The sequence below is a fragment of the Choloepus didactylus genome, chromosome 3, assembly GCF_015220235.1.
Source record: "Choloepus didactylus isolate mChoDid1 chromosome 3, mChoDid1.pri, whole genome shotgun sequence".
Taxonomy (NCBI): domain Eukaryota; kingdom Metazoa; phylum Chordata; class Mammalia; order Pilosa; family Megalonychidae; genus Choloepus; species Choloepus didactylus.
The window spans coordinates 3,602,025-3,625,029 of record NC_051309.1 but is presented as its reverse complement, the minus strand read 5'-3'; the positions used below and the strand labels follow the sequence as shown (position 1 = coordinate 3,625,029).

The window sequence follows — 23,005 nt, the reverse complement described above, 5'->3', positions numbered from 1 at the left end:
TGTCCCCGAGGACCCCGGCCCCTGGTGCTCCGGTCCCCTCCCTGGGCGCAGGCTGGACAGTGACTCACTTCTGACGAACAGACTACGCAAAAGCGACTATCAGTCTCTTCCGAGACGAGGCCACAGAAATTCAGCGGCTCGTCCTGCTGGCTCCCCCCGACTCGCTCACTTTGGGCCCCAGGAAGCTCATGTGACGAGGAACTGAGGGCTCTGGCCGAGAGCCAGCGAGGACCCACAGCAGCCACGTCGCTGACACTGGCAGGGGGCACTTCCGGGGGCCTGGGCGTGCGCCCCACCCGGCTGGCCGCGAGGTCACACCTTGGGGACACCCCCCTGGGATTTCCGGCCCCAGGGCCTGGGGACATTAATGTTTGTTGTTCTGAGCTACCACGTGGTGGTGGCAATTTGTTACCCAGCAGCAAAAAACAAGTGCACCACATCGTGCAGAACCTGAATGCTACCATCTACTATAAATACGCAGAAGTCGCGCTGAGACAGCACTGCAGGGGGCTTAGGTATCTCCCCCAAATCTAATCCGTCACGAGGCGGGGAAGGAATTCCTGTCACAGATTCCAGAAGAAATCCACTGACTGTGCAATAGGAAACGCGTTGGAAAGCTGAGCAGCACTGGAGGACCACCTACTCACAGCGACCTCACGAGCCAAGGACAACTGCCCCACTTCACAGGCCCCTCCCCAGGACCACACGACCCTAAAGGTGGAGCAGAACCGCGCCCGGCCCGGCCGCAGCACACGCCCGTGGGAAACAGCCTCCCTTGGAGGACCGCGGCTCTGCTTCCCAAAGAGTCCGTCTAAATTCCAGGGGACCTCCATCTCCCACATTTGGACATTAATAACCTAACTTTAGGAGACAGGTCAGCAGCCGCCAAAATTGTTAGTATCCATAGTCTTTGACTCATTCGCAATGGGCTCAACAGAAGAGCAGAACCGAGGACACACCGGAGAGCAGCACTTGGTTGCCGCGCAGACGCCGCGTGGAAGTTTTCACTGGGCTCACGGACACCGAGGCCAGCCACGAGGGACACACGTCCTGCACGCCAAGCTCCGGCCTCGAGGAGCTCGTTCCCTCCTTCCGTTTCCCTGTCGATCTACTGGGAAGAACCAACTCAATGCAACTCGGAGAGTAAAGCCGTTCTTGGAATCAGGAAGTGTGGAAAATACCAATAATTAGGAAAGAGGAGAAAGAGATAAGAGGGGTAGAAAATAAATTCAAGACTGATAACTTTAAAAACATTCATTTCCTAGAACACTCAAGCAAAATGTATACACAATTATTACACAATTGTGTTAAAAGGGAATGGAATTCAGAAAATAATTGAAAGTTGAAGCACAGTTATGCTAATGCCAACTTTATTACATAACCTGGTCTCACACTTCATCTAGCTCTTTGTTCCTTTCAGAGCCTACACTACAGAAGTGTTTTTACAACAGGGAGGCACCACCGGGGGGTTAGAATCCCGGTCCCGGGGAGGAAAGCAGCCCCCTGCCCCTCTCCCTGCCCCTGGAGCACGAGCTCACACTGCAGAGGCTGCGCAGGGGACGGGGAGCCGGGATCCCCCAGGTGTACACACACACACACCCCACCCCCCAGGCAGGGCCCCACCTGCTCCACCAGCTGCCACCGGGGCCTGCCGTCCTCAGCCTAAAGGAAAAGGCTGGCACCAAGCAGCACGTCTCACCCAGGGCTTTGTCTTTTTTTTAATACACAGAGAACAAGCTCTAGGTTTAGTAGGAGAGAGACTTTAAGTTACCAAGGTCCACTGTACTGTTCAAATACCAATGTATCACAAATCTGAGTGATTCTAGCCCTTTATAAGGTAAAGTTTACAGCCAACAAAATTCGCAGGCTGAACAAGTGTGCACGTGCTCCCCACCCTAAAAGGTAAAATGCAGAACACCTCAAACGGTTGCTTAGAAATCCAAAAGAGAACCACCAATGACTGACCGCCTCGTGGGGTCACCCCAGGCACTGAGGACACCATCCCGTGTCACCAAGGTAGGTGGCACGGTTTCATACAGCGGGCTTGAAGAGAAGCCGCCGGGCAGACAGCAGGTGGCCGATGCACAGGCCCAGCCCCCGTGAGGGTTCGGGGAGGCCGCAGTCCAGCGCTCGGCCACCTGCCCGGCTCCACCTGGCTGGACCACACCTGCCCCTGGCCCCGCCCTCAGCTTCCTCCTGGCAAACCGCCACCACCCTGGTCTTCCTCAACCAGCACCTCGCCCCCAGGGCCTCCCTCACTGCCCCCACAAACCTCAACGTCCACCCCAGCCAGAGCCACCTCCTCACCACCCTGTCTTTTCCTGCCAGTCACTCATTCGTTCACTCACTGGTGAGTGGCTTCTCTACCTGCACCAGGTAGACAACCTGTACGAGGCAGCCCAGGCTGGCCTCCGACCTCCCGACCTCCCGGGGCCACAGCCCTGACTCCGCCTAAGCAGCCCCTCCTGAATGCAGCCTCCCCCACTCCCCCCACCCCAGCTCCAGCTCAGCCCAAGCCCCACCTCCTCCCTGGGAGCCCCAGAAGCCCTCCCAGCTGCACCCACTCTGCACAGCTCTGGCTCTCCAGGGGGGCTGTGCTGCTGCCATGTTGGCCCACGTACTCCTCATTCAGGGACACCACCTCACACCCCCACCCCCAGATCCCGCAGGTCCTGATGCGGCCCCCGGGTATACAGTGGGCAGCAGGGGAGGAGACGGCGGGAGGGGGGCTGTCAGGTGTGAGAGCCGCATCAGATGGGGCTGTCAGCCACAAAGCCTGGTCCAGCATGGAACGACTGCCACACGCAATGGCTGAGTCCACCTGGCTGGGTGACGGTGTCCAGTTGTCTTGTCAGGTAAGCACTGGCCTGACTGCTATGAGAGTATTTCATGGATTGGAATCATTGGTCAGTTGATTGCGTCTAGGGCTGATTGCATCTACTGTCAACAGAGGAGACTGCCTTCAGCAATGAGATATCTCACCCAATCAGCTGGGGACCTTGAAGGAGAGCTGATCTTCTATCTCTACTTCAGCCAGCCAGCTGCTCCTGGGGAATTCACTGTCACTTCTCCTGGAGTTCCTAACATTCAGCCTGCCCTACGGAATTTGGAAGTGCCATACACGTGGTCACGCTGAGCCAATTCCTAGAGTAAATCTCTTAATATTTACACACATATACACATACACATATACATGAATATGCATATACCTATACACGTATACTTATGCATTTATACATACATATGCACATACGTAACACACATACACGTGAATAAGCATATACATATGTACGCGTACACATGAACATGCACATAGATACACACGTACTTATATATACACTTAGGCATATACACAAACACATACACAGTGTACTGGTTTGGATGTGTTATGTCCCCCAAAACGCCATGTTCTTTGATACAAGCTTGTAGGGGCAGATGTATTAGTGTTGACTAGGTTGGAACCTATTGATTGGTTCCATGGAGATGTGACTCTATCAACTGGGCGAGACCTCTGATTGGATAACTTCCATGGAGGTGTTACCCACCCATTCAGGATGGGTCTTTATTAGTTCACTGGAGTACTTTAAAAAGAGCTCAGACAGAAGGAGCCTGTGGCTGCAACTTACAGAGACATCTTGAAGACGCCGTTGAAAGCAGAGTTTTGCTGATGCTTTGGAGGTACTAGCCCAGAGTTTGCCCAGAGAACCTGACACAGAGACATTTTGGAGAGCGCCATTTTGAAACACAACCTGAGAGCAGCTAAGAGTGACATTTTGGAGAACTGCTGCAGTCTGGAGAGGAACGTCCTGGGAGAAAGCCATTTTGAAACCAGAACTCCAGAGCAGACACCAGCCACAAGCCTTCCCAGCTAACAGAGGTTTTCTGGACGCCATTGGCCATCCTCCAGTGAAGGTACCTGATTGCTGATGTGTTACCTTGGACGCTTTATGGCCTTAAGATTGTAACTGTGTAACCAAATAAACCTCCTTATAAAAGCCCATCCTTTTCTGGTGTTTTGCGTAACAGCAGCATTAGCAAGCCGGACACACATACACATGCATATACATATACACATTCATACACACTCTGTCGGTTCTCTTTCTCTGAAGAACCCTAACTGACCACAGAAACTCCAACTGTGCAGAAGCCCCACACCAAACCAGACACTCAGACGAGGCTGGAGGGGCCAAGCCCCCACCCAGACCACCCAGGCCACCCCAGGCCAGAGCAGAGCGCACGGGGCCGACCCACCCCGGCGGCCTGGCGGCCAGGCCTGCCCTGCAGCCGCTCAGCTGGCGGCCGGATCGGGGAGAAGCTGAGGGAGAGGAAGCCCCGGCCCGCAGGACACGCCCTGCTCTGCAGCCGATGGAACCCTGGGGCCAGCCTTGGTTCTGGAAACAAGCACTAACTCAGGAATCCTTGAAATACTGACGGCCAAATAAACGCAGTGTGCCCCAACTTCTTTCGCGTTGATCCACATTTGATATTTATTTCTGTGGGTGGTTTTTACACCTATGCAAAATGTGACTATAAATAGTGTTGCTAGATTTAGCAGATACATTTCTAGTATCAGTATGTCCCATGCAATATTTGAGACACACTTATGCTAAAAAATTATTCATTATTTACCTGAAATTCAAATTTAATGGGCGTCTATATTTTATCTGGCAACATTAACTGTAAAGACATGAGACTGTGTTTAACACCTGATGAAATTCCAATAAACCTAAGGATACATATTCACCGTATATATATATTTTTTAACAACTGCGGAAATCCCTGACTTGCCGACCCCTGCACGCCTTTCCCCCAAGCCCCCGTCTGGAAGCGTCACCTCCACTCGCCGCCACTCACACCGGCCTCCCTGCAGGAAGCTCACGGGCCAGGACGAGGGCAGGCGGGGACAGGTAAGGCTCCGAGGGCCCCCTCTTCAGCCTCCGGACCCCACCAATCCCAGCCCCTGGCCCGAGCTTGCCTCCTCTCCTCACCCCAAAACGCCAGGAAAAGCTGAGACAAGTGTCCTGGTTGGTGTCAGTAAACACGTCTCACTCCAGGCCTCCCGCGCGGCTTCACCTGCGGGAGCTGAGGATGGGCAGGTGGGGCACTCTGTCATTGTCTGCTGTTCCCGTGTCGTCCTCAGGCCGAAGGGCATCATCTGCTCTCTGTGCCCTTCTCGGTTAGCTCAGGTGCAATAAAGTCTTTAACCCTTATGGAGCGCCGTGGGCGGCGGCAGCCCCAGCAAGGTGGGGGACGGGCAGCAGAGGAGGGGTGGCCAGCAGGGAGGCCCTCTGCAGGGGCCCGTCCCCCCGCAAGCCCACGGCTCCTCACCTCCCCCAGTCCCAGGCCGGCGTGGGTGGGAGGCAGGAGGGGAGACGGCCCTGGATTACCCGGGGGGTCCTGCTGGGAGGGAGGGAGGCCGAGGGGGTCAGACTGGGGGGCTGACCGAGGGTGAGCGAGACCGAGGTAACTGAGACTGAACAAGGAAACTCGACCCAGGCTCGCCCTCCAAGAACGTGCCCTGTGGGAGGAAGCGCCTTGCAGACGGCTAAGGCAGTTGAGGAAATAAGAGGTGTGAGAGCGGCCTGGGGCAGGGATTACCTACAGTAAGTCACACAACAGAGCCCCCAGGAGGGGCTTACAGAACACTTCATGGGCAGTAAAGGGGGTGTCTGAATCAGTCTAAGATCAGGAACAAGACAAGACAAGGGTGCCCACCGTCACCACTGTCATTCAACATTGTACTGGAGGTCCCAGGCAGAGCAATTAGGCAAGAAAAAGATACAGACGGCATCCAATTGGAAAGGAAGTAGTAAACCTCTCCCTGTTTGCAAATGACATGCTCCTATTACAGAAAATCCTGAAAAATCCATAACAAAGCTATAGAACTTATAAACAAATTTAGCAAATTGGCACAAGATGGTACAAGATCATCGTACAAAATAAGTAGTGTTTCTATACACTAGTAGTGAAAATCAGAAGAGGAAATCAAGAAAAATAATCTATTTACAATAACTAAAAAGAATTAAGTATCTAGGAATAAATCTAACCACGGAAGTTAAAGACTTGTACACAGAAAACTACAAAACATTGCTAAAAGAAATCAAAGATGACCTAAATAAACGGAAGGACATTCCATGTTCATGGACTGGAAGACTAAATATTGTTAAGATGTCAATTCTATCCAAAGTGATTTACAGATTCAGTGCAACCTCAATCAAAATTCCAACAGCCTTCTTTGTAGAAATGGAAAAGCCAAATCATCAGACTGATATGCAAGGGTAAGAGGCCCCAAAGAGCCAAAGCCACCTTGAAAAAGAATGAAGATGGAGGACTCACACCTCCCGTTCCTAAAGTATATTACAAAGCCACAGCAATCTAAACAGCATGGTACTGGCACAAGGACAGATATACAGACGAATGGAATGGAGTTGTGAGTTCAGAAACAAACCTTCACTTCTATGGCCAACTGATTTTTGACAAGGGTGCCAAGTGCTCTCAATTGGTAAAGTTCTTTCGATGAATGGTGCTGGGAAAGCTGGATGTCCATATGCAAAAGAATGAAGGTGGACCCTATCTCACACCATACATAAAAATTAACTCAAAATCGCTGAAAGACCTAAACAGGAGAACCAAAAATATAAAACCCTTAGAAGAAAACATAGGAAAACCTCTTCAGGACCTTGTGTTGGGCAATGGTTTCTTAGACTTTATACCAAGAGCCTGAGCAAAAAAATGATAAAATAGGTAAACGTGACCTCATCAAAATCTAAAACAACATGCATCAAAGGACTTCATCTTAAAAGTAAAAAGACAACAAACAGAATGGGAGAAAATACTTGGAAATCACAAACGATAAGGGTTTATTATCCAGAAAATATAAAGAACAATAAAAGACAACCCCATTTAAAAATGGTCAAAAGTTTTGAACAGATACAACTCCAAAGATATACAAATGACCGAAAGGCACTTGAAAAGATGCTCAACATCAGTAGCCATTCAAGAAATGCGATCAGCACCACAATGAGATGCCATTTCACACATGCTACAATGTACACTATTCAAGAAATGGAAAATAACTGTTGCTAAGGCTATAGAGAAGTAGGAACACTCACTCATTGCTGGTGGGAATGTAACGGAGTGCAGCCACTGTAGAGGACAGTTTGGCATTTCCTCAGAAAGATAAACATAGGATCACCCTATGACCCGACAATCCCCCTTCTAGGAATACACCCAAAAGAACTGAAAGCAGGGACCTAAAGAGACCTTTGCACACCGATGTTCACAGTGGCATTGTTCACAATTGCCAAAAGACGGAAGCAACTCAAGTGTCCATCCGCCGATGAATAAACAACTGTGGTATACACATACAATAGAATATTATTCAGCCATAAAAAGGAATGATTTTCTGATACACGCTACAACATGGATGAACCTTGAGGACATCAGCTGAGTGAAATAAGCCAGATGGAAAAGGACAAATATTGTATGATCTCACCGATATGAAATAATTAGAATAAGCAAACTCACAGAGCCAGGAACCAGACTACCGGTTACCAGGGGCCAGGATGGGGACAGGGAACACGAGTGACTGCTTAGCTGTTTCAGAATTCTATTTGGGGTGTTTGGAAAAGCTCTGGTAACAGATGGTGGTGACGGTAGCACAGTACTGTGAATGCAATGAACAGCACTCAATTACGGTTAAAAGGGGAAAACACGTATATATGTATATATGTTACTAGAATTAAAAGTTTTTCAAAAAAAAAACACAGGACAGTACAGCACAAACATGAATGCTCATAAATTACAGACTATTGTTAACAGTACAACTATATTAATGTTCTTTCACCATTTGTAACAAAGGTACCATATTGTAAACTGTAAATAATGGGTGGGGAGTGTATATGGGAACTCTGTATTTTCTGCATGATTTTTCTGTAAACTTATAACTTTTATAATAAAAAATTATATTAAAAATGGAAGGCAAGAGGCTGTCCTGAAGGTTACTCCTATGCAAGCTTCACCTAGATACGCGAAATGGCCACACTATGAGAAAGAAGCCCAAGTCAACAGTAGTCCCCAAACCCTAAAGAATACCTGGGTCCCCATCTGAGACTCTATAAAAGTTTCACTAAGATTATCCTTCAGAAACTGAAATCCTCCAGAGAGCTCCTATGTCAGCTAAGTCCCAAAACCCAGAGGCAACAGCCTCTTCAGGAACATCAACCTGATGTGTGCCCTTTTCCCATAAAGTTGACCCCCCTTTCCAACATGAGCAGGTTAGGGTGGTCACTGCCTGGACATCCCTGAAGATCGGGAAAGTGATTAAACTAGAGGAAGGGGCAGCAACAGACAAGATGGAATTTAACAAAGGATTGTGAATACTGAATCTCTATATATTTTCTTTTTCTTAGTTGCTAGGGTATTAGAATAGCTAGAAGGAAAGAACTGAAATGGTAGAACTGTAACTCGTAACACTCTTTGAAATTTGTTCTATAGCTACCTGTTAAATTGTAATTTGAAAGTTGTCACCTTTCTGTATATATCTTATATTTCACAATAAGGAAAGAACTGAAACTATAGTACCGACATCTGTAACATTCTTGGAAATTTCCTATATAACTACCCGTTAAATTGTACTTTGAAAGTTATCACCTTTTTGCCTACATATTTCACAATAAGGAAATAACTGAAACTGTGGAAATGTAACCCATAACATTCATTGAAATTCGCTATTTGTTAAATTGCACTTGGAAAGCTATCACTTCCATGTAAATATGTTGTATTCCACCATTTGAAAAAAAAAAAGGAAGGTGAAATAAAGACACTTCAGATAAGTGAGGCCTGGGAGACCGTGTCATTAGGAATCATAATGGGAGTTTTTCAAGCCGAGATGACACCAGCTGGAAATGCACTCCCCCGGGAAGGAATGAACTGTACCAGAAATACTAAACGTATGGGTAAATACAAAACACCATTGCTCCGCTTCTCTCAAATTATTTAAAATACATCTGACTCTTTGAAGCAAAAATTGTAACACTGTGCTGTGTGGTTTTACAGCATATTTAGATGTGATATGTACACAAGGACAGCTCAGTAAGTGGGCTGGTGGTAAATGGGACTTACTATTACAAATTCTGCCGGGTTATGTGAAGTGTTACAAAATTAATTCTAAATAGACCCTGGTAAGTTAAGATACACATTTTAGACTACTAAAATAACATAAAGAGGCATAATAGAAAAGCCAAGAGAGTAATTAAGATGGAACACTGAATATATATATGTGTACACATATTCACACACTTACATACACACAGAGATATAAACATATATTTACATATAATAAACACATATAAGGAATTATAAGGACACACACCCGTTCATTTAACCCTCAAGACAGGAAAGGAAAAACTGAAGAACTGCAAAAACAACAAAAAAGGACAAACAGAAAACAAAGCGGTAGACATAAATCAACTATATTAATATTCACATTATATATAAACAACTTAAAGAACTACAAAATAGGGTAAAAAGCAGGTGGAATAAAGAGGAAACAAAAATGATAGGACATTAGTAATGACTGATCTCCATGAAAGGTGCATGTGGGTTCCATGTAAACATTACATTTTTGTTTACTTTGTATATATTCAAAAATTCCCACAACGAACATTTTTTAAAAACTGGATTTAAGAGTATTCCAAGTCGTATTTATACAACACCCTCACCCCTAAGATACTTTGGAAGAATTTGTGTTTACTGGTTTTTCATTAGCTAATAAAGAGGATTTTGATTGGGGAGGTATTTATTTTTTTTTTTTTTTTAGTCATCATTTTATTGAGATATATTCACATACCACGCAGTCATACAAAACAAATTGTACTTTCGATTGTTTACAGTACCATTACATAGTTGTACATTCATCACCTAAATCAATCCCTGACACCTTCATTAGCACACACACAAAAATAACAAGAATAATAATTAGAGTGAAAAAGAGCAATTGAAGTAAAAAAGAACACTGGGTACCTTTGTCTGTTTGTTTCCTTCCGATTGGGGAGGTATTTAAACACTGAAACATGTAAATGGATAAAACATTCACATTAAAAAGCAGAAATTATCAGACTGAACAAAAATGCAGGCCCCAACTACATGTGTCTATAAGAAGCCATTTAACTATAAGGGCACAATAAGTTAGTAAGTTGAGATTAAATGAATGGAAAAAGTTCCACCATGCAAACAGCAAACATGAGAAAGCTGGAGTAGCTGTCTTAATATTGGGCAAAAGAGACTTCAAGATAAAAGCTCAGTTCATCAGGAAGACACTATAATCATAATTGTGTGGGAACCTAGTAACGGAGTTTCAAAATACATGAAGCAAAAACTGCAAGAACTGAAGAAAGGAGACAGACAAGCCTATGATCACAGTTGGAGATTTCAACGCTCCTCTCTCCATAATTGCTGGAACACGAGACAAAAAAATAAGTAAATAAACCCAGTAATAATACAGAATACAGAATAGCTAAATAACTATATCGTGTTCCTTCTATGTGTCAGGTACTACATTGAGTATTTGAATTTAGTCGTGAAGAATAATGAAAAAAATCCCTGGTCTCATGGAGGATTTAGTCTAGCGAAAATAAGAAGAACAAAAAAACAATAGAATAAAAATTCAAAATATCCTGAATTCTACCTTCCCAGAGTTAAGATCTTGCATCCCTAAATGAAGAACAAGATGTTATTTTTAAAAATAAAAAAGGAAAATTGAAATACAAGAGAACTCTTGGAAAAAAAAAAGATAAAAGAATGAATGGAAGGGATGGAAGATAAAGCAAGGCAATCTCCAAAAAGCAGAAGAAAACATCTAAGAGATCAACAGGAGAAGAAAGAAGATAAGAGCATTAGAGGATCGGCCCAGGAGGTCCAACCTCCAAATTAAAGGAGTTACAGAAAGTGTCGACAGCAAAAGCGAAAGAAAGAAAACTATCTTGGTAAGAAATACAAAATCTTCGATCCCAAAGCCAAGGAGCCCGCCACTGCAGAACACGGGGTGAAGAGATGCTCCCACGGGCGGCCGGGTGGCGGGAGGGGCCGCACTCATGAGACAGAACCCAGATCAGAACTGCTCCAGACTCCTCAAGCACCGACACGGAAAGGCCCTGAGGCACCATCTTCAGAATTCTGGGAAAATGAAGTTCAGGGTGGGGTTCTATATGTGCCAGTTTGTATGGATTATGTCCCCCAAAATGCCACCATGCTTCAGTGCAATCTTGTGGGGGCATACGTATTAGTGTTGATTGGGCTGGAATCTTTGGATTACGCTGTTTCCATGGAGATGTGACTCAATCAACTGTGCGAAACATCTCTGATTGGATTATTTCCATGGAGGTGTGGGTCTTAACTAAATCACTGGAGCCCTATAAGAGCTCAGACAGAAGGAGCTCAGTGCTACAGCCCAGAGAGACATTTTGGAGACTGCCCTTGAAAGCAGACTTTTGCTACTCCAGCATTTGCCTGGGAGAAACTAAGGGAACACCCCCAGACGCCTACAGAGAAACGTCCCAGGAGAAATCCATTTTGCAACCAGAACCCCGGAGCAGATGCCAGCCACATGCCTTCCCAGTTGACAGAGGTTTTCTGGATGCCATCAGCCTTTCTTCAGTGAAGGTATCCTCTTGTTGATGCCTTTGTTTGGACATTTTTATGGCCTCAGGACTGTGTAAACAAATAAACCCCCTTTACAAAAGCCAATGTATTTCTAGTACATTGCATAATGGCAGCATTAGCAAACGAGAACATATACCCAGCTAAACTAAACCTTAACTGTGACATGAAATAAAGATGTCTTCAAAATCCACGGTCTTTGGGTACCAAACAAGCACAAACTTCAACCACACGAGGCAGAGAATGGCACGGGGACTTCCGGTTGGCAGCCGTGCCACTGGGCTCCCTGGCAAACAACAGACTGCCGTCTCCCACTGCCAGCCGGGGGGGGCCCTGGGACTCAGGCGCTCGAGGTGTGGGAGTGGGTGTTTTTGATGGAGTGACGGGCAAGTGAAACCGCAGGACTGGGAGAGCAAGTGGGGTGCTGGTGAGCCAGGCGGTCTCACAACAAACACCCCTAGAGGGTCACAGCAATGTAAACGAGAGGCCACAGTTAACAGCACAATCACAAAAATGATCTTTCATGAATTGTAAGAAATGTACCACACTAACACAAGGTGTTAATAATAGGCATGACACGGGAACTCTGTATTCTACACGTGATTTTTCTGTAAACCTACAGCTTCTCTAAATTAAAATAAATAAATAAAATTTAAAAAAATTAAAAAAAAAAAAGGTTACCGGGAAAAAAAGAAAGGAAAGACCAATGATTTAACAACAAAAGAAAGGTAATGTAATTGGGGGGAGAGGGGGGAGCTAAGGCCTCCCCTCTACCTCAGTAAGAAATCAAAAGCTAAGGGGTGAGGAAAACATCGAGGACTGACAGCTTGGTGTGCCGAGCCCTCTATCACAGGACTTGCCCTTATGAAGCTCGTCACTCCAAGAAGAGGCTAAACCTGCTTATAACTGTGCCTAAGAGCCTCCCCCTGAGTGCCTCTTTGTTGCTCAGATGTGGCCCTCTCTCTCCAGCTAAGCCACCTCGGCAGGTGATCTCACTGTCCTCCCCCCTACGTGGGACCTGACTCCCAGGGGTGTAAATCTCCCTGGCAATGCAGGATATGACTCCTGGGGATGAACCTGGACCCGGCATCACAGGATGGAGAACATCTTTGACCAAAAGAGGGATGTGAAATGAAACGAAATACAGCTTCAGTGGCTGGGAGATTCCAAATGGAGTTGGGAGGTCACTCTGGTGGACATTCTTATGCACTATATAGATAATGCTTTTTAGGTTTTAATGTATTGGAATAGCTAGAAGTAAATACCTGAAACTGTCAAACTCCAACCCAGTAGCCTTGACTCCTGAAGACAATTACATAACAATGTAGCTTACAAGGGGTGACAGTGTGATTGTGAAAACCTTGTGGCTCACACTCCCTTTATCCAGTCTATGGATGGATGAGTAGAAAAATGGGGACAAAAAACTAAATGAAAAATAGGGTGGGGGGATGATTTGGGTCTTCTTTTTCACTTTTATTTTTTATTCTTATTTTCACTTTTTCTGCTACAAGGAAAATGTTCAAAAAATAGACTGGGGTAATGAATGAATGATGGCACTGTGAACAATTGATTGTATACTTTGGATGATTGTATGGTGTGTGAATATATCTCAACAAAATTGAATAAAAAAGATGGAAATAGATTGCTTATAAGATTAATCATACTTTTGGATTGTGCAAATGCTTAATTTTGAATGACTATCATTTGTAATGTGGCTTTTGTGTTATATCACACATGTGAGCCTGTTCACACTTAGTTTTTGAATTTTGTACAATAATAACAAATAATAATAAAACACTTGGTTACTCCAAAAAAAAAAAAAAAACAGTTAAGATGTGAATGTGAGGAAACTGTAAAGGAGCAGCTTATGCAGCCGTAAGTACCTAAGAGGACAAGAGGAGGGCACCTTTAGGGTGGCGACGAGGGGGCTGAGCAGGGCAGGAGAACACCTGCTACGTGATTTCTCAATCAATAGCACTGGCTTGTCGTCCGTTGTTCTGTGAAGATAACCAGAACCTCTGGTGAAGGGACAAAAATATGATACAGGAAAATTATATGCAAGTAGAGTGAGGTGTGTGTGTGAATATCTGCAGACGGCTGCGGGAGCAAGGAAAACGACAGCAGGTGCACACGGGGAGCACGGCTGTCACAGGGTGGGGACCGCAAGGCCATGGGGAGGGAGCGAGCGAGAAAGACCGAAAGCACTAACTCATGTTGTCTTTTTGCTTCCATTGCATTCAAGACCTTAAGAGTTCTTCACCTAATCACTGCCCTCCCCCCTACGTGGGATCAGACACCCAGGGGAGTGAATCTCCCTGGCAACGTGGAATACGACTCCCGGGGAGGAATGTAGACCTGGCATCGTGGGATGGAGAACATCTTCTTGACCAAAAGGGGGATGTGAAAGGAAATGAAATAAGCTTCAGTGGCAGAGAGATTCCAAAAGGAGCCGAGAGGTCACTCTGGTGGGCACTCTTACGCACACTTTAGATAACCCTTTTTAGGTTCTAAAGAATTGGGGTAGCTGGTGGTGGATACCTGAAACTATCAAACTACAACCCAGAACCCATGAATCTCGAAGACAGTTGTATAAAAATGTAGCTTATGAGGGGTGACAATGTGATTGGGAAAGCCATAAGGACCACACTCCACTTTGTCTAGTTTATGGATGGATGAGTAGAAAAATAGGGGAAGGAAACAAACAGACAAAGGTACCCAGTGTTCTTTTTTACTTCAATTGCTCTTTTTCACTCTAATTATTATTCTTGTTATTTTTGTGTGTGTGCTAATGAAGGTGTCAGGGATTGATTTGGGTGATGAATGTACCACTATGTAATGGAACTGTAAACAATCGAAAGTACGATTTGTTTTGTATGACTGCGTGGTATGTGAATATATCTCAATAAAATGAAGATTAAAAAAAAAAAAAAAAAAGAGTTCTTCACCTATGCATACTAGGGGTTATAATTAACAGGAATAACTCACTGGGACCACACAAATACTAGGGACAGATAATTAAGGGATGACAAGAGTTATGAGGTTTTTTGGATCATGAGGATTGTTTATAATGGAGAGTGATGAGGATTGTACAACTAAGTGATGATGATGTGAGATAGTGATGGATTACCACGGACAGAGCATATGCTATGTGACCTTAGGAACTCCCTGCTTTGTAAGTCAAGCCCTCAATCTTGAGGCTTGCTCTTGTGAAACTTATGGTTGTAAAGGGGAAGCTAAGCCCACCTATAATTATGCCTAGGAGTCAGCTCCAGAGAATCTCTTTTGTTGCTCAAATATGGCCTTTCTCTCTCTAAGCCCAACTCTGCAAATAAATCCATCACCCTCCCCCTAATGTGGGACAGGACCCCCAAGATGAATGAGGCTTCCTGGCAACGTAGGACTTGGATCCTGGGAATGAGCCTGACCCTGGCATCGAGGGGATGAGAATGCCTTTTTGACCAAAAGAAGGAAAAGAAAGGCAACAAAATAAGGTTTCAGTGGCTAAGAGAATTCAAATAGAGTCAAGAAGCTGTCTGGAGGTTACTCCTATGCAAGCTTCAGCTAGATATGCCAAATGACCACAGTATGAGAAAGAAGCCCAAGTCAACAGTAGTCCCCAAAACCCTAAAGAATACCTGGGTCCCCATCTGAGAAGAAATTAAAATTAAAAAATAAAGTTCTTTCATTCATGGATGAACCTGGTGAACTTCTGAAACTGTGACCCTCCTGAAAATCGTATCTAAAATTGTGAGTATGCTATAACTGTGTGTGGCATGTGTAACGTATATTTCTGGAGACAGTGTCAGGGACAGTGGTCACCCCACCCCCCAACCCCCACAAAAACTAAAGACCTGCTGATCTACCTCAACCCCTCGTGCTTCAGACCCAGTCCCCAAAGCGAGGCTCGCGCCCTTCCCCAGGGCACCCCCACGAGGGCGGGCAGTGGCGCCACAGGGCCCCTCCCAGGGCAGTGGGGCAGGACCCAGAGGGGTAGCCGCTGGAAGGCTCGACGGCTGCCCCAGAGCTGCCGGGTGGCACCCCAGGAGCTGTGGCTGCTACCTGCACCTAACGGAGTCCCTGCAGGTGAGTCCACTACGCTCTCGAAGGGGGGTCCCGGGTAGGCTCCACGCCATCACCAAGTGTGCTCAGAAGAGGGGGCAGAGATCGGCCTGCAGACAGAAGACTGGCCCCAGAAGCCCCCAGAAGCTGCAACAGGTGAGGACACGCAGACTCCCAGCCCCCCGAGGGGGCACAGTCCAGGCAACTCCTGGGCACTCCCAGTGACTTGGATTTCCGTCCTCCAGAAGCCCAAGAGATTAAGTTTCTGTTGTTTGACACTTCGAACTTTGTTATAGAACCCAGAGGAAGTTCATATGAACGCTAATCAGAAGGTAAAACGTTACGGGAACCCACCCCTGGCTGCCCCCCCGCCCGCCATGGGCCCTTCTCCCCGGCTCCCTCCGTGGTCACCAGGGCACTGCAGGTGCACGTCCAGGGCCCCATCCTCAGTGCTGACCCCCTCAGCCATCTCTCTTTAACCACCTCCTGCCCGCAGTGTTCCCTGTGACCCCCTTCTTGAGCAGGCATCTCCCCCTCCCCTCAGTCCACACTCACCCCCCAGATTCACCCCCAGACTCACAAGCCACCTGGCACTCCCCTGCCTTGTCCCCAGCTACGGGCCCGGGCCTGCGGTCAGCTGCCAGGTGCTGCCCAGGACCACGTCGCCCCTCCGGCTGGGCTGCCCTCCATGTCCAGGACCCCACAGGGAGCCAAACAGCCAGGGCCTCTGACCTCATGGAGCCCACCGCCTCGTGAGCGAGAGGCAGTGCCCAGAGGGAGGGTGGGAGGCCCCCTCGCGGGGAGGCAGAGGAGAACGGGGGCAGAGCGCGGACACGGGCCAGAGTGGTGAAGGCCATGAAGAGGACAGATGGGCGTCCCACACACAAAGGGCCATGGAAGGCTGCAGCCCCTCAGGGACGGGGGGCTCACTCCCACACCAGGGCATCCCTGGAGGGCTTTGGGCAGGGAGAAGCACCACCCAGTTCTGCTTTGCAAAACTCACTGCTGCTGCGTGAAAAACAGACAGGAGGGTGACAGAACAGTGCCGGCAGAAGCCGAGGGCAGCTGCAGGGACGAGGCCCCAGCTCGGCCACCGATCTGGGTGGCCTGGGCCCGTGCTTCAACCTCTCCGGGCCTTGCTAGCCCAGAGGGCAGGCCCGGGGATGGACAGAAGCAGATCTACCTGTCTCCCCTCCCCTCTGCCCCGCCCATCACAGGGGTGTCCCCTGGTCACTCAGCGGTCAGTCACTCAGCGGTCACCTAGGCTGAAATCTTATCACAGCCTGAAGGCAGCGTCCAGCCTCAAGAGATTACACAGAAAAGGCTGGACATGCAGCTTTGAAGGACAGAGACAGTCTAGCCTCCCCGGGGCAGGACCCCATCCCCAGCTCCCTCCCCCAGGGGCCCAGTCCTGGCACTGACACCTGTGGGTTGCTCTCCTGCAGACCCTGTCCGTCCACGGCCACTGCCCATCCCCTGCCCTCGCTGCTCCCTTCTGCAGAGGCCTCTGAACCCGATTCCTGTGCCAGGGGCTGCAGGAGCCACATATGGCTTTTGCAAACTTCCAAAAGTGGGACGGAGTTTCAGGGCCCGGAACTTTGAAAGCACGACTGCCATCCACACAATCCTCTCCCACCCCAAACCTATTCTGCCCTCCCCACGTTGCCTATCCCAGGCTCCAGTTTCTAAGTCCGGGCTAAGGGTTTGGGGACAATTCTCCCTTCCCACCCCCTCTAGGCCAAGCCCCCTGCTTGCCCTGGTTGCCCCTCTCTGGGAACTGTGGGTGCTGCCCTGCCCTCTGCCCCCTGCCCCAGGCCCTCCTGCAGGACCTCCCTGTCCCCTCCAGGCTCCCACACCCCCTCCCCTTACCTGGCAGGTGCTGGGTGGGTCTGACAGGCCCAGGGTCCCAGGTGAGGAAACCCGAGGTCACACCCCCCAAGCGGCCGGCAGGGAGGGGCCAGCCCCCCGCTGGGCCGGCTCTGGGCACCGCACAGCCCAGGCAGGTGCCTGGCACCGGGCACCGAGCGGGCCGGGCGCTGCAGCTCCTCCTGCGGGCGCCAACCCCGGAGGCCGCCTCTGCCAACGGCGCGGCTTAAGACCCCCCGAGAAAGTCAGAACCCAGCCCCCACCCCCACCGCGGTCGGGACCAGCTTCCAGGCGTTTCCAGCTTGGAGCACCAGGGCGCCCGAGGAGGGCCCACCGCCAGGGGCTCCCCACGCCGGGGCTCCCCACCCGGGGCAGTCCGGCTCGGCGCCCCCCAAACCCTGCGGCAGCCGGGCCCTAGGAGCCACTGAGCTCGGCCGGAGCCCGCGGGCAGCCCCTCGCCCCTCCGCGGCCTCCCTCCGACCCCCGCCCCGGCCCTTCCCGCCCCCCCGAGGCTCGGCTTCTCCTCCCCGCTCCCCGACAACAGGAGCAAGGCCCACATCCGCCGCGTCCCGGCACAACCCGGGGCGCGGGCCGTGGGGAGGAGGGGTCCACAACGGGGGTCCCCAGGCCCCGGCCCGCCCGGAAGGCCCGCGCCCCGCGGCGACCCCGGCGGCCGCAGCGTCCCGGACAAGTTCCCGGAGTTGGGAACAAAAGGGAAGCGCGGGGCGGGGCGGCCCGGGGGCCTCGCGCGCGGGGAGGGCAGGGGGACCCCAGACGCCGAGCGCCCCCCGCCCGCCCCGCCGGGGCCCCGCCGCGCGCGAGCACGCGCCCCCAGAAGAAAGAGAGGACCGGGCGGGGCGGCCCCCCGCGCCCCCGGCCCCGCACCTACCGGCCCGCGCCGCTGCCCCGCCTCGCCCGGCCGCCGGCTCCGCGCCCCGCGCCCCGCGCCCCGCCGCCGGCGCCAACGGTCTCCTCGGCAGCCGCCAGCGCCTCCGGGGTCGGGGCGGGCCGGGGCGGGCGGCAGCGGGCGGGGGCGGGGCCTGAGGGGGCGGGGCCTGAGGGGGCGGGGCGGGGCTCGGGGCGGGGCTCCGGGGTCGGGGCGGGCCGGGGCGGGCGGCAGCGGGCGGGGGCGGGGCCTGAGGGGGCGGGGCGGGGCGGGGCTCGGGCGGGGCTCCGGGGTCGGGGCGGGCCGGGGCGGGCGGCAGCGGGCGGGGGCGGGGCCTGAAGGGGCGGGGCGGGGCTCGGGGCGGGGCTCCAGGGGCGGGCGGGGCCGGGCTGCCGGGGAAGCAGGCTCGGGGCCTCCTGTGCCCGAACGGGGCGGGGCGTGGCCTCCAGGTGGGCGGGGCCTCGGGCGCCCGGGGCGGGGCCGCTCCTCGTGGCGTCCGGGGGCGGGACTTCCTCCGCGCGCGCCGCGGGTCGGGCTGGCGTGGCGGCCCTTCGGGGCTCCCGGGTCCTGCCCGCGCCGGGGGTGCCTCCTGCCGTCGCGGCCGTGCAGCCGCCTCGGTCCCTCCCCGCCCGCAGCCCGGGCCCTGGGTCGCAGGTGCCGCCGTGCGCCTCCCGGGGCCGCCAGGAGGAGACGCCGCCTGCCCGGCCCGCGTCCGCCCTCGCTCCGCCCTCCGTCCGCGCCGGGGGCTCCCGCTCCCGCCTGCAGCTGTCCTCCTCCTCGGCCGCCGGTTCCTCGGGAAGCTCCGTCCCCGCGCCGCCCCGACCGCCCGGGGCACCTGCGCGCTCTCCAAGTCTGAAAGTCACCGGTTTCCGCAGGCGAAAGCCAGACCCGGGGAATCCACCAGCGCCAGCGTTCCGGGGCCGCCACTGGTTGTATAAAAACAGTCGGGCTGTGAGTGATGCCTCGTGTTCCCTCCAGCGATGCGGACACGGCGGTGAAGGGCAGCTCCTTAACTGCCTGGCGTGTCCTTAGTCCGCATCTTCTTTGCCGACACAGGCCGCTGATGCCCTGTGGGCTGAACCCTGCCTGGGCGGGTGAGTGTGAGTGCCCGAGTGCCTGCCACGGCGGGTGGAGCCTCCTGCCCGGGAGACCGCTGCCCGCACCCGCCCGCTTCCCCCGTCTCCCCCCAACCCAGACAAGTCTCCCAGCCCCAGCTCCCTAGAGACTCACGGGGCCCCTCTCCAGTTGTCTCCTTTCAACTGTGTCGCCGTCCTTGTTGGGCTCTCTCCCCAGTGCTCTCCTTGCACCTCAGCGTTAGGTCTCGGATGATGGGTTCAGGTCCCAGGGGGAAGCAGATGGCACCCTCACCTGGGGTAATCTGAGGAGAGATCGGTAAGCTCAGGGAGTAGGGAAACAGCAGGGAAGCCAGGAACCCGGGGCAGGTGACCGCAGGCAGGGGACCTGTTCCCACCTCCAGGGCCAAGGAGCCAGGGCAGAGAGGGGTTACGGGGATGGGCCGGCCTGACGGCCCCACGGAGCAGGAGCCAGGACAGAAACCCCCCCTCCCGCTCTCGTCCCTGTCACCCTGTCATCTGCAGGGAGAAGCCAACCGTCTAGCCCAGCTCCCAGGGCGCCAGAGCAGGGAAGGGGGGAAAGGGGGTCTCGGAGCAGACGGAAGCACCCTCCGGTCTTGTCGTTCCCTCTTCCCTCCGCACTGCCCAGCCTCCGTGTACCTCATCGTGGACCTCACGGGTGGGAGAGGAGGGACACGAGCGCATCTGAGGGTGTGGCTGGAAGTCAGCAGACCCTGGGGCAGGAGAGGACGGAGGCCGCAGGTGGGTCTGCGGAGCTGCTGCAGGGAGGCCACACACGAGGGCATCCCCGTGAGACACCTCAGAGGACGAGGACCTAGGGCGTAGGAGGTGGGGCTTGGGGACTCTCGGCAATTCGGGAAGAGGAAGGAGCGGCCTTCTCTGGGCTGAGCATGTGCTTCTCACATACTTCAGGGCCCTGGAAACAGTTGAGTGGCAAAGAGAGAGAGAAAGGGAGGGAGAAAGGGAAAGCGAGGGAGAGATGCCCTGAGTCAAGCTGAGAATACGGAGAGGGAAGCCTGGTCCTGGTTCTGGAAAGGTCATTGGGGTAAGAAGCAGCTCGGAGCCTGCTGGACACCACTCTGCAGCCGGGCTGGGCCGGCCTCCCCCGGGGAAGGGGCCACGAACGGGCTTCCCAGTGGCTGTGGGGATGGGGGTTCCAGAAGAGCAGAAGTGGGGGGCATGCGTGTCCACTGCAGGAGAAGGCAGGCAGAGTTGCTGAGGGGCAGCCACGTGGTGGGAAGGCAGCCAGGGGCCTCAACCCTCGGGGACTGGGGCGACGTGTTCCTCGGGGTGAGGCCAATGAGCCGGTCACTGGGCGCTGGTCGTTTTCCACAACTAAACAAACAGGGGAGCTGGGGAGCAGGAGGCTGCTGTCAGCTGTCCCCACCCCCCACCCAGTGTCCAGATCTCCGTTAGTTCCAAGGCCCACAGCCCCTTGGCGAGATTGTCCTTTGGACCCAGGACCCTGGAATGCCACTCAGGATGTATAATAAATGCCTGAGTACCTCACTCTTCCTCCCAAGGCATCTCAGGCAGTTTGCCGGGTAACGCAGCCCTGGAAGGGGGAGTCGCCACGCTCTCTGAGAGTTGCCAGTTTTAGGGTACCTGGATAACCCACGCCTCACCCTGTGTCTGGTTCAAATGGGTCAGAGATGGAGTTTGGCCAAGTCCTCCTGGGGCAGGAGTGGCCCTGCGGAGCCCCCTCTGGGGACGTGACTCGGCCGCTGGCAGGACCCCCCCCCCCACGGTGGGAGAGCCCCTGGGTATAACAGTCTGTCAGAAGCACACCTGGGTCCCAGGTGGAGGCGCCCCAGCAAGAGCTGCCCCAGATCTGACTGCGTTGCCCCCAGCTTCATAATTCCCACGTGTGCTGCCTCCCAAGGGAGAGTTTCTGCTCTATCCAGAAATTCTACAGCTCACCTAATGCCTGCTAATTAGAAAAAGAAACCCCTTCCTACAATAGCAGCCTGCGTGGCTTCCCTTCTCTGCAACCCGCTCCGGGCCAGCGGGTGAGGCACGGGGGCCTGTCGTCTGGTTGGATGAACCCAGAGCTTGCTTTGTTCACACGGGTCAGGGGGACAAAGGGTAGCTCAGGGGCCGTCAGCCTGGGGCTCGGGGAGCCGGGTCACCTGGCTCCGTGGCCTCACCCAGCCATGGCCTCACAGGTCCATCCCCGCCGGAACCTGCTCTTGGCACGGATGCTGGGGCCTCCCCCTGCCCCAGGGACCAGCCCCGTCCCACATCGCCTTCCGCCTGCGTCTCTTCAGTGGAGGTGACACGCACGGACAGCTGCAGGTTTGTGTCGGGGCCTCGGCTCTCAGGTTGGTGGGCTTTAGACATGCCGTCGGCGCACCTTATTCGCCGTGGTTCCGTTCTGTAAAGCATCGCAAACACTGAATTAGCAGATACTGAAGCAGAATGGGAAAAATCTCCCCCGGAGATTCAGGGCTCAGTTCCCACAAGCTGCAGGTCCCGTTTCATCACCTCATCAATGCACAACCTTGTGTGATGTGTTTCTCTTGAGACACCTCATTCATCTACACTGTTGATTCGTCCACTGTCGGCCAACAGCCCTGGAACGTGGACCGACCTGGATGAAGCTTATCCAACACGCGTGTTTTCTCCATAAGGCACACCGCAGCTGTCTTGCACTTAGGAACACAGGACAGTGCTTCACAACACACTTCGGGGTCACTCTAAACAGCAGAATCACCTACAAAAATACCAAAACGCAGAAAACGTGGTGCTAAATATACCACAAAAAGGACACTGTGAGAGCTGCAACAAGAAGGCAGAGGATCATCGCCTCGCTCAATCATCGGCTGGGAACGTGGGAGTCGGACAACTCAAAATTTTTTCCCATTCTGCGTTGACCACAAAAGTGCCCTGAGTACTGATCTGGGGTTATGAATAAATCTTAGCAAGGAGGCAAATTTGCAGAGATGGAATCCACAAATGGTGAGGGTCAGGTGTCCCCCCAAAGCACTGACACCAGGTGGAGATTTAGCCCTGGGCGGGGTGTATTCTCTCCGTGCCTCGGTTTCCTCCTCCGTAAACGGGGGTCATAAGAGTACCCTTAAGTTGTGGGGCTGTCATGGAGCTCAGATCCCTTGGATGATAGAAAATGCTAGAACGCCGCCTGGCGCGTAGCAGGCACTGCACGAGGGTGAGCCACCACTAGCGGTATTTTTCCAGCCCAGCAGAAGCCACCTGCCAAGGCCACGGAGCCCGGGAGCAGTGGAACTCGGGCTCACTCTCAGGCCTGCTGCTCCGGGGTCCACACTGCCGGCTGCTGCTTGATGCCGGGCTCCTTCCCTGGAGTCAGGCAGTGCCTCGGCCAAGCCAAGAGAAGAGAGCAGAGCACCCCGTCCTGCCGCTGTCTTCAGCCAGGCCTCTCGCCGGCATTCGTCCCCTGCTCCCGGAGCACAGTGGGACCTGACGT

At 52.3% G+C, this 23,005-nt stretch overlaps 1 protein-coding gene across 4 annotated transcripts in view; it reads right to left on the bottom strand.

Moving 5' to 3' along the window:
* The window catches only part of RGS12 (regulator of G protein signaling 12), a 163,118-nt gene extending 144,505 nt beyond the window's left edge, over nucleotides 1-18,613 (bottom strand). For all 4 annotated transcript variants that reach the window (XM_037829305.1, XM_037829306.1, XM_037829307.1 and 1 more), the window contains exon 1: nucleotides 18,473-18,613. The gene's annotated coding sequence lies outside the window, so the exon portion shown is untranslated. The remainder of the gene's footprint in view (nucleotides 1-18,472) is intronic.
* Between the last annotated feature and the right edge of the window lie 4,392 nt (nucleotides 18,614-23,005).